Genomic DNA, 11,608 nt, shown 5'->3' on the forward strand with positions numbered 1-11,608 from the left:
GCCCCAGCCCACCTGCCGCCGAACCCTAATCCTAGCCCCGCCGCTGCCGCCGCCAGCCGTCGCCAGCCGCCGCTGCGAGGTCCGCCAGCCCCGTCGCCCCACCCAACCCCGCCACCACCCGACCCAGTTGCCGCCGGAGCCCACGCCCGATGCCAAAGCCACCGCCCACCGCCGCCGTCCCGCCGAGGTAGCCGCCGGAGCCGCCCGCCGCCGCTGGTTTTCTTCGGAAAATTGTACGGTTTTTTTATAGATCGATTTTTTCGGTTTTAGTTATTTAGCGAACGCCCGTTCATTCGTTTGTTTTAACGAATGATTTTCACCATTTAGCTGCAGTCAGCGAACGTTCATTCATTAGCCTGTTCATCAGTTTTTCTTTTTTTAGGGTTTTTTCGCGATTATTTTCGATCGCAATTTCTACCCTGATTTTCGTTTTAGTTTATCTTTTAGCTCGTTTATCGGAATGAGGCGATTCAAGCACCTAGAGTTTCGTCTTGAAGTTCTCTTTATCTTTAACCAACTTAAACAAGTTTTTGCTACTGTAAAATTTGACTTAAGTCTAGATTAGTAAACGGAGCTTGTTTCTTTCGCAGTTTGAGTTTCGTTGCTTCGTTTGGTTTGATTCTTTTTGCAAACCGGAGTTCTTAAGTTGAACTTTCTGGTTAGATCTCTTATTTGAGTTTTAACCATGCTTCTAATTGAGTTCTTATTGTATGCTTGTTTGTTTGCGATAGAGTACCCGGAATGCGAAGCGTGCTACTACGAGTCTCTAGGTTTCACGGATCATCAGCAAGGCAAGTAACACTTTTATCATACCTCTTTACTACCCAGTTTTATTGCATTAGATCAATCATCAAACAATTGCATAGTTAGGATCTGATTAACATGTGGGTTTGGGAAGTAGATGAGGTAGTACCTATTGTCCTATTTATTATCAAACCTTTGGGAGTTACTTCTACGTTGCTTATATTGCTATGCTATGCATGTAGAAGTGAATTGGGTGAGTGTATCCATGACAGATGTGAGTATTGTTATTTAATGGTTAACTTAAGGTGGTTACTTTAATACACATCTGGGTGGATTGAGGCAGCTGGGGAACCCAGTGTTGCCTGTATTTTTGGAAATCCCGGGGTATCGTGTGATTCTCCTATGGACCGCCACCCAGGCTCAAAGGGATCATAAGATTATTCATGCTACAAACTTCCGTGTGCAGCCACAAGCTACTACGGGCTCTAGCATAGTTGAGTACGTTGCAAGACCTCTTTTAGTGGTGGGCTAGCAGATGTAGGGGAAAGTAGGTGTAATTGTCCACCCAGAGTAAAGAGTTATTGTTTCAGAAAGACTGTGTCGCGTTTCTCCGATCATGGATGTATTCGAGTCTTGTGGGGAAAAGTGTGCAAACCTCTGCAGAGTGTACAAACTAATCATGGTTAGCCGTGTCCCGCTTATGGATGTTTTGAGTATCTAGTTCGTGGATTATCATGTGGATCTCATCACTCTTAATATAATTTGATTGGGTTTAGTGATGATGCTTAATTGGGATTGAGTTGGGTGAACCTTCTCAATGTTTAACAACCACCATGATAGTTAAATAAAATTTATTCCTTTGTTGTAGGGAAAAATTGGCTTTATGCAAAACTGTAACCATAGAGCTTTCCACCAGCCATATATGCATGTAGTGATAGCATTATTCTGTTCATTACTCTCTATGTGTTACATTGCCAGCATATTCCATGCGCTGACCCATTTCGGGCTGCAACGTTCATGTTGCAGACTTTTCAGACAACGAGTAAGGTGCCTTAGGTCATGATCTTTCACTCGGCGATGTCGTTGGAGTTGATGGACTCACTTTATCTTCCAAGTCTTCCGTTGTTATCGTATTTAGATGGCCTTAAGCCATATTTATTGTAATAAGTTCTTTTTGAGACATTCAATGTAATAAGTGTGTGATTGCTACTCTGTTATAAATCCTTCAAGTACTGTGCGTATCAGCATTACCGATCCAGGGATGACACTAATGCACAGAGATCTGACTGTTTGAGGTCTGGTCGCTACAATGTACCAAAAATAGGAAGGTGTGTCATATTCACACGTATCATGTGTAAGCTAAGAAGATGCATTTTACACTAATTAGAAGCAATACAAGCTAGACACCATATGCAACATGCAACTAGATATCACACTGCCAAGTTAGAGCAAGCACCTTGGATGGAGGAGTAGGGGAGCGGGGACTTGGAACTTGTAATGCACTAGCAGTATGAGGAGAATCCATACATATGCTCCGTTTACATTGCTGCAGAGGACCACCTCGCCTTCCTTACTCTTTTCGTTCCTCTTTTTTGATATTGCCTTGTCAAGTCAAACCCACAAGAAAAAGGAATAAAATTTGCTCTTCAGAACTCATTGATGCAAGATACCGACGAACACTACTTTCATGTAAGGCATGCACATGATAGGAGGATGGAATATGTATGAAAAACAGGACGACATGACATATTGACATGTATGATGTATAAAGTGTAAACTAAGCACAAGGTGTTTGAACTAGTTAGAAGCAATGCAAGCTAGAAACCATATGAAAGATGAAACCAATATCACTCTGCCAAATTAAAAGGGTGGCCTCATAAATGTATTTGACCAACAATACATGGCAACAAGATAGAAATCATATGCAATATGCAACGAATAAATGTGTCTCATCGTAAGTGATTGATGCAGGATATAGAAGAGAGGTAGATTCATGTAAGAACATGGTTAACAGATAGATGTATTATGTAGCGAAAATAGGAAGGCATGCCATATTCACAGGTATAATGTGTAAACTAAGAAGATGCAATTTACCCTAATTAGAAGCATTACAAGCTAGACACAGTATGCAACATGCACCCACATACCGCACTGCAAAGTTAGAGTAAGCACCTACGATTGGTGTAGGGTAAATGCGGTCTTCAAGTACAGAGCTACGCTCAATATCTTCATTTAGGCTTGCTGTTTCTTGAGAATCATGTGGGGAGGATGAAAGTCCACTCTTTATAAGAGTAGCGCGTCTAATACTAATTCACGGGTGTGACTGCCTCATCATAAGTGATAGATGCAGGATACACAAGAACAATAGTTTGATGTAAGAACATGGTGTGATAGGCAGATGTAGTATGTACCAAAAACAGGAAAGCGTGTCATATTCACATGTATAATGTGTAAGCTAAGGCGATGCAATTTAGCAGATTAGGAGCAATACAAGCTAGGAACCATATGCAACTAGATATCACACTGCCATGTTAGAGCAAGCACCTGGGCTGTGGAGTAGGGGAGATGAGATTTGGAACTTTCACTACAGTAGGAGTAGCAGGAGAATCTGCAGAGATCATCTCTTTCAGTTGCTCTAGAGGACCACCATCATTCCGTGCCTTCGTCATTTTAGTTTTTGCCTTGTCAAGTAAACACACAAGAAAAAGGAATGAAATTTGCACTTCAAAATTCATTGATGCATGATACTGACGAAAACAACATGTAAGGAAACCACATTGTAGGAGGATGGAATATGTATAAAAAACGCTAAGCCGATGGCATTTCAACAAATTGGAAGCAATGCAATCTAGACACCACATGAAAGATCCAACCAAAATCACTCTACCAAGTTAGATGTGTTTCATTATAAGTGGCACTTGAACAAATTAGAGGCAACATATGTTTGAAATGATATGCAAGATGTAACCAATATTACATTGTCAACTTGAAGGTGTCTTGCCAGAAGTGATTGATGAGGGATACACAAGAAAAGTAGTATGATGTAAGAACATGGTTAACAGAAAGACGTAGAATGTACCAAAAACAGGAAGGCATGTTATATTCACAGGTATAATGTGTTAACTAAGCATATGCAATTTACCCTAATTAGAAGCATTACAAGGTAGACACCATATGCAACATGCAACCACATATCACATTCCAAGTAAGAGCAAGCACCTTCGATGGTGGTGTAGGGGAATTGCGATCATCAACTAGAGAGCTACGATGACTATTTTCATTCAGCCTTGCTGTTTCTTGAGAATCATGTGGGGAGGATGACCTTGCACTCTTTAAACGAGTAGCGTGTCTCACAGTAACCCACCGGGGTGACTGTCTCATCATAAGTGATTGATGAGGGATACAAAAGAGCATTAGTTTGATGTACGAACATGGTTAATAGACATATGTAGTATGTATCAAAACTAGGAAGACATGTCATTATCAAAGGTACAATGTGTAAAGTAAGCAGATGCAATTTAACCAAACTGGAAGCAATACAAGCTAGACACCATATGCAACATGCAACCACATTTGACAGCGTGAAGTTAAAGCAAGAACATGGGATGGTTGTGTGTGGCAATTGAGATCATCAACTGCATAGCAACGTTTACTGTCTCCATCTGCTGACATTACACCCTTTAGAGCACTGAAACACTTAGTGCTTATCTTCGAATTACACTGGAGCAACTTCTGTCTTTTATTTTGTGTACTCATCAACACTACGTTAGAGTATGAAATACCCATGCATAAAAAACAATAGTGTGAGTATGGGTGAAGTGTGTGCACAAGTAGTACAGTGTAAAAGTAGAAGATAGCAAGTCGGTGAGAAATAAATGACGGGAGACATATGATAGCTCTACAACATGCATGGCACACGAAATTACTAGATTATAGGATTTTGAAATATGAGCACAGGGATGGTTGGGAGATGCAGATGCTCCTCTAGCACACCACAAGGTGTGGTCCTATGAAAATAACAGTCGACTGAAAACAAATAGGCCAGTCTATTTTTTCTGCACCGTCCGATGTACAAAGAACGGGCTTATCGCCTTTATCTACTTCCAGCCAGTCAGTGTTGACGATCTTCCTCGAAACGCCAGCGACCACTGGCCCAATCCCCTGCCTCCGCCCTCCCCTCGACGTCATCGCACCGTCGTGCTTGGCACCACCCCGGCCATCCTTTCAAGCCCCGCCGACCTCCAGATCGGGCGCAAGCAGCTCGTGCGCCCCATACCCCTATGATAGACACCGATGCACCGCTTCCTCGGCGAACAGGCGGACTAGGTGCTTCGCGCGCCTAAGCGGGTGTTGCTTCTTTTAGTTGCGAATCAACCGACCTTGAATTGAAATCTAGGCGGGATACTGACCTCTAGCCAAGGTGAAATAGAAAATGGGAGGAAACCTTGTGCATTTAGTATCATGGAGAAGATGCAGTAAGAAGTGCTCAACTAATTCCTTTCGTGAGATGAATATGGTGTGAGCAGAGACATAAGATTTGCACGAATAAGGGAAGAGGAGTACCTCTTTCTGCTGGTAGTGTTGTGTCCTCCTTCTGTTTTTCCAACGATCTTCTTGTGGTTTGCGGTGGAGCCCTGGACGAACCCATGGCCAAGTTGTTGAGTGTGGTGCAGTGGCCGTCTGTCTGTGGCGGGGAACCAGATCCGAGGCCGTGAACAATGGTGTAGCGGGAACAAATCCGGTGTGGTGGACGGTTGCGACAATCGAGCGGCAGGGGTAGGCGCAGGACAGGAAGGTTGAAGTGGTTCTGGTATGGCGCACATCACCGTCAGCGTCGTGCAGGCAGCTCTGCCTCGGCTTGAGTTGTTAAGTCCTTGAGGGAGTTGCGGTTGCGGTTGCGTTGGACAACAACGTCGGGGTACCGGCTCCAACGTGATGGAGGAGGGCCGCAGTGGATTGGGAACGACAGGGTGGAGGACGGAGGAGGCTCGTGTTTTGCGACTGGTGGAGAGGGCGTTTTTGCGTCCACGAAGTATGAAATGGTGAAACGAAGGGAGGGGAACTAAGGGAGAACAATGTTTCTGTTTGGGGCGCGCTTGTTTGAAATTTGGGGAAAGTTACAAACTTTGCCCCCATCTAAAATTTCAGACATATTGCAGGTCGGGGGTAGGACAGTAATCTCAGGTGTCCCAAATGGTAGGACAATAATCTCAGGTGTCCCAAATTTGGGGAAAGTTACAAACTTTGCCCCCATCTAAAATTTCGGACATATTGGTCGGGGGTAGGACAGTAATCTCAGGTGTCCCAAATGGTGGGCAGGATAGATTTTGGCCGAGCGCATGGGTGTCTAGGCGCCCATGGCGTATGAATGCTTCCCGAAGGCGGTTGAGACTAGCGTCTTGGTGAAGTTACAAACCTACCACGGTTTAGACCTTTGGACATCGGGCCGATAGGCTACACGGGCCAGAGTCAGGACAGTAATTTCCTACCACCAAACATTAGTCTTGCGCGGCTTCGGGTGACCAGAGGCTTATTTGGCGCTTCGTTCAATATTTGGGAGCAGAAGCATTACCATTTTCGGTTCTCTTGAATTCAACTTTTAGGATTGGTCAAACTTCACAAATCTTGACTCTTGAAAATCCTAAAACTACGATTATTTTGGAATGGAGGGGGTACATTTGAATATACATTGTACAGTAGTATATATTAAAAAATATGCATCTTACCTCAGTTCATGCATGGTTCCGGATATAATCTCCTTGGTTGCAAAAAAATAGTTAGACATGCGCATAAATATATAGCATGTTCAAACGCACAACAAAGATTGATGCCCCCTTTTAGATCTGATTTACAAATGCCATTATCTCGGATTCAAATAGATGAATGCACTTCCTATGAATTCGAATCTTTGAAACCCCCTTTAATTTGAATTCAACATGTATTCTATTTCGTAGCTAGCAATTTGGAATGTATCCATGTAAGTGACAAATGTATAAAGTGCTTCACACTAACAACATGAAGTGCACTAATTAATGTTTATATATGAATTGCAAAAGAAATGCATTGTCTAGATTTCAAAGCACTCTCACTCTATGAATCGATAATATGAAATAAACACATACGCATGTTGTAATTCAATAGAGTATGGTTGTCTGATAGACCGATGTTCGTTCATACGCAAATTGCAAAATTCATGATCTCATCCAAAAATAATAATGCCATTTATATTCTAATTTAATGTGTAGAACTGCCTTTTACACGTAGATGCACTATGCCTCGGCCCATTCTCACACGCGCGCTATATATCTCTCTATCTAACGCATAAGTGCACACACTTTGTATACATCGACATTTCTCTCTCACACATGCTCACAATCTCTCCCGGGGTGTCGGGGTGTCTCACGCACACACTCTCTATATATCTCCCTCTCTCTTTCTTACTACTATGTACCACTCTTTTCACTAATCTCAGTTGGAAAATACTATTTCTCTCACATGCATATATACACACACGCGTTCTCTACTAGCCCTCTATAGGCACATATATGTGCCTACGTGTCTCCCGCACGCACATTATCTTTAGGCCTCTCTCGCACACATTCCCCCTCCCCCCACACACACACCTCTCTCTTAGTAGTTAGCAGATATGATTCCATCAGATCATTCGGTAGGATATCCCTGATTATTAGGCTGGATGGTAATATGAGGCAAAGTTTTACCCAAGTCAGGGCCCTTGTAGTTGAGGAAAAAGCCTACTCCTAGTACTGTATATTTGAGAGAGGGGTGTGTACAAAGTACACGTGAATACCAGACATTGTGCGTGTGTGTATACTATCGACGAACTAGCCCTCGGGCTTCTATAACATACTCGGGGCCTAGGGTTACAAATCATATATAGTCGGCTTATCATCAGTGGGGATAAAGTCCTCCACGACTCTGGTAGCTTTGTTTTGTACGCCGAGTCCTCCTCATGGGTCTTCTATAAGGCATCTCAGTCCAACCTATGTGGCGTAGGATGGAACCGACCCATGAGTCCTCACGTTGACCCACCACAACTAGAAATGATGTGCCCACCACACCCCACACGCAATTGGCCACTAAGAAAATAAGCATATACAATAGTACAGTATTATAAATGAAAGTTAATTGCATGGTGCATCCAATAATATTTGTTCTGCATTGTGAATGTTTATATTTTCTCCTGAAATAATAGTCACGGGAAAGAGAAATGAATGGCATCTCTCTCCTTGTCTCCACTGGACACCCCCTCTTTCTACACGACATTCTCATATACACACAAACTATTTCTCGGCCCTCTAAAAGTATGCATGCCCCTAACACATTCACGCGTGACGGTCACTGTATTTCAAGCGAAAGCACTATATGGTCACTAGACTTCAGAATATGCTCATTACGGTCACCGTATATTCTTGTAGTGATCATACAGTATCTAGCTCACGATACATCTCTGTATTTTGTTGACGACACTTGCGGTCATTGTATTTGAAGCGAAAGCACAATATGGTCACTGGACTTCAGAAAAGCTCAACACGGTCACCATATACATTTTGTGGTGCTAACCAACCTATGGTTGGACAGTTAGGAGGACAGTGGTTTCCCCAGCACACCAGAGTTGAAGTCCTGGTGCTCGCATTTATCCTGGATTAATTTCAGTATTTTCTGGCAATGTGCGTTCAGTGGGAGAGACGTTCCCCTCGAGTACAAGGCACCTACGATGACTTCGTAAAATCTCAAGATCATAGGATGGCTCACTCTCTCGAAGGTGCTAATAGGGGTAGGGTTTGCGTGTGTGTGCTTATCGCGATGAGTGTTTGCATGTATATATGAGCGCTTGCGTCTGTACCGTGTTAAAAAAAATACATGTTGTGATTATACGGTCACTGGCTCACCCTTACAACTCCGTATTTTGTTGATGACACCATCAATTAACCAGTCAAACATTCCATGTGGCGCAACTAGTGTTGCACCATCAGCGCGCGTAACCGTGGGGCCCACCAGTCAGCGCATATATGAAAGAAAGAAATGGTAGTTTGAGTATGTATTTTGTTAAATAAAATACATTTTTATGGTGATCATACGGTCACTGGCTCACCATAGAACTCCGTAATTTGTTGATGGCACAATCAATTGACCAGTCTAACAATCCACATTCAGTAGCGCACATTAGCATAGGGCCCACCCGTTAGAACGTATATGAAAGACAAAAATGGTAATAAATTAGTGATCGGTGGGGATTCAAAGTCATGAGACCTCTATTTGGCAGCCCGCACCCCCTAACCACAGCGGACAAAGATCGCCTTGTGATGATATGCTGAGCCGGCCGTTTTAATTGCATGCACACACGAGCTACTGTGGTGAATACAAACTCATCACACATGCGCACAAACATGCCCGCAATGCCCGCATGCATGCATGCAATACTCACACGTACCTACACATGCACGCATGCAACACTCGCATGAACACACGCATGCATGCAGGCATGCAACACTGACACATACACATGCACTCAAGAATGCACGCACGCATGCACACATGCATGCAACACTAAAACGTACACATGCACGCACGCAACACTCGCACGCCTACATGCACACAACACACAACGCAAGACACACGCTCAACCTATACGTGAATGCACCCTTTGTTAAGGACATGGATTGTTACGGTTATTAATCTTATCTGTGATAAGCAGAACATTGATGTTTGCAGCGGTCTTTATGAATCACAACGTATCGAACGGGCTATCAACGTATATATGAAAATTTTAAAATTCTCTTACATCATAAAGTAGGCTTATCTACATGAAATAGATCACGTCACACTCAATGAACAATCATCGGTTTATGAAATGCCCGCTTCTGACCGCCCTGGCCCACCAAAAGCTCCTCTGTCGTGTGCTGCCTGCGTTGGGTCACTCACACGCGTGCGAGGAACACAACGATCCCACACGTCAGTAGAAGAACGGCGCGGTGTCGTATGTCAGAGTCGAGGGCGCCGCTCGCTGCACGCTCGGCTGAACATGCCTCCTTGCCGCATTCAAATGCCTCCATGAAACCCATGTGCAAGCCGAGAAACCCACTCTAGACGCACGTCCGTTCATGACCGGGCCGACATTAAACACAACGTCGACCGAGCTCCTCCCATCCGCCGTCTATTTAATCTCCTATTTAAATGAGGCCAAACGCCAGCCAAGAATCGCACACCTCCGCCGCTCCCCTATCTCCTCCTTGACCATTTTGTCCACTCTTACAATGGCTTACAAAGAGTAGTTATCCGGCATCCAAGCCAGCTGGGTGGCCCACCGAGCCCGCTGGGTATGAGCTGTGCAGCTCGCTGATCCACCTCCGTCCCCTCGCCCGATGGAGCCAGTTGCCGCCCCAAGCCGGCGCTCGGTTCAGCAACTCGCCGCTCCAGGCCAGCTCGACGAGGAGCGGCGAGCTGCTCGACGCTGGCAGGACGGGGAGCACGGGCATCGTCGCTGCCGGTCACGCTGCCGCCTTGTACCGCGCCTCCCGTGTCTGTGACTGTGTCGTGCAAGGAGAGACAAAAGCCGGGTGCACGGAGAGAGACGAGTTGATGGCCAGCGCCTCTGCGTCCGCCGCCATCATTGAGGAGAAGTAGAACATGGGAGGACGCCGCGGCGACCATTTAGGCTAGGTATTATTATACATGTGCTGTTCAGGACTAGCACCACTTAGTTGATTTGAATGTAATGAAATCCGTCATGTTTTTGTATGAAAATCTGGTATTTTATATGAATTCCGTCAATGTTTATATGAAATATCACTGTGTTTGCATGAATATTGTCCGGTTGGTTGAGTTACTGTCAGAATGTGTGCGGCTACGGTTGGATGTCATAATTTTCGGGTCGCCAGTCAGTCTGCGGCCGGCTCGGGCAGCGTGGTGGGACAAAAAAAGCACAGATCATGCGAGCTCGTCTTCAACGCACGCGCTGGAGGATGCATGAGCACCCGAGCTCTTCCTCGTTCATCGATGGCAAAGGCACGGGTGGACAAAAGCGTTGCCAATATTTTGGCTACCCCGGGCAAGACAAACAGTCCCTCCCAGCCCCACCCCTCCCTGCACATTCAAATCCGTCGTTTGCCATGAAATTTTGCCATGTGTTGTTTTCATGGATATTTTGCTGTGTGAAAACAAATTTAAATAGTGAGTGTCTGCGGTCTTCTGCCAGGACACAGTAGGATGGCTCATAGTAGTAGTAGTGTAGAGTACTGCTAGTACTACTCCTACTAGATAGTGAGTGTTTACTACCTTATCTACGTACTAATTGCAACGGATGCATGTGCTATTAGTATAATGACCACATACGGATTTGATAGTAAGATTTGTGTAAGTTGGATGTCATATTATTGCTCGAACATTTGGTCAAAGTTAGCCTCCAAAATGCATTTTATACCCTATATGGATTGAGGGAGTACCTGCATTGCTGAGGTTTCTCTTAATCCTTGCGTACAACATTTTTATTGAATCTTGAAATGTGAACATGTGAATGGGAGGGACTACTACAACCCTTCCAAAAGAACTGTAGTACTAATGGTATCGTACTCCCTCCGTTCACCATCTCACATGCTCAGTACTTTTGCGAACTATGGAAGTAACAAACTTATTCCACCACTCAGCATCTATTATGGATGCATTGTGGATTTTAAATTGAGTCATATAGACCGGAAAGTAGGCACTTAGGGCATCCACAATGTATGCTTTTCCTTTCCTCTAAGCCCTCTCTGCTCTTAAAGACATGCCTCTATATGTCGGCGTTTTGGGAATGGGGGTCCCCTGACTTGCCTGCCTGCGGCCCACGGTGTGGCTCCACCAGTGG

This window comes from Triticum aestivum, chromosome 5B (genome assembly GCF_018294505.1).
Source record: "Triticum aestivum cultivar Chinese Spring chromosome 5B, IWGSC CS RefSeq v2.1, whole genome shotgun sequence".
Taxonomy (NCBI): Eukaryota; Viridiplantae; Streptophyta; class Magnoliopsida; order Poales; family Poaceae; genus Triticum; species Triticum aestivum.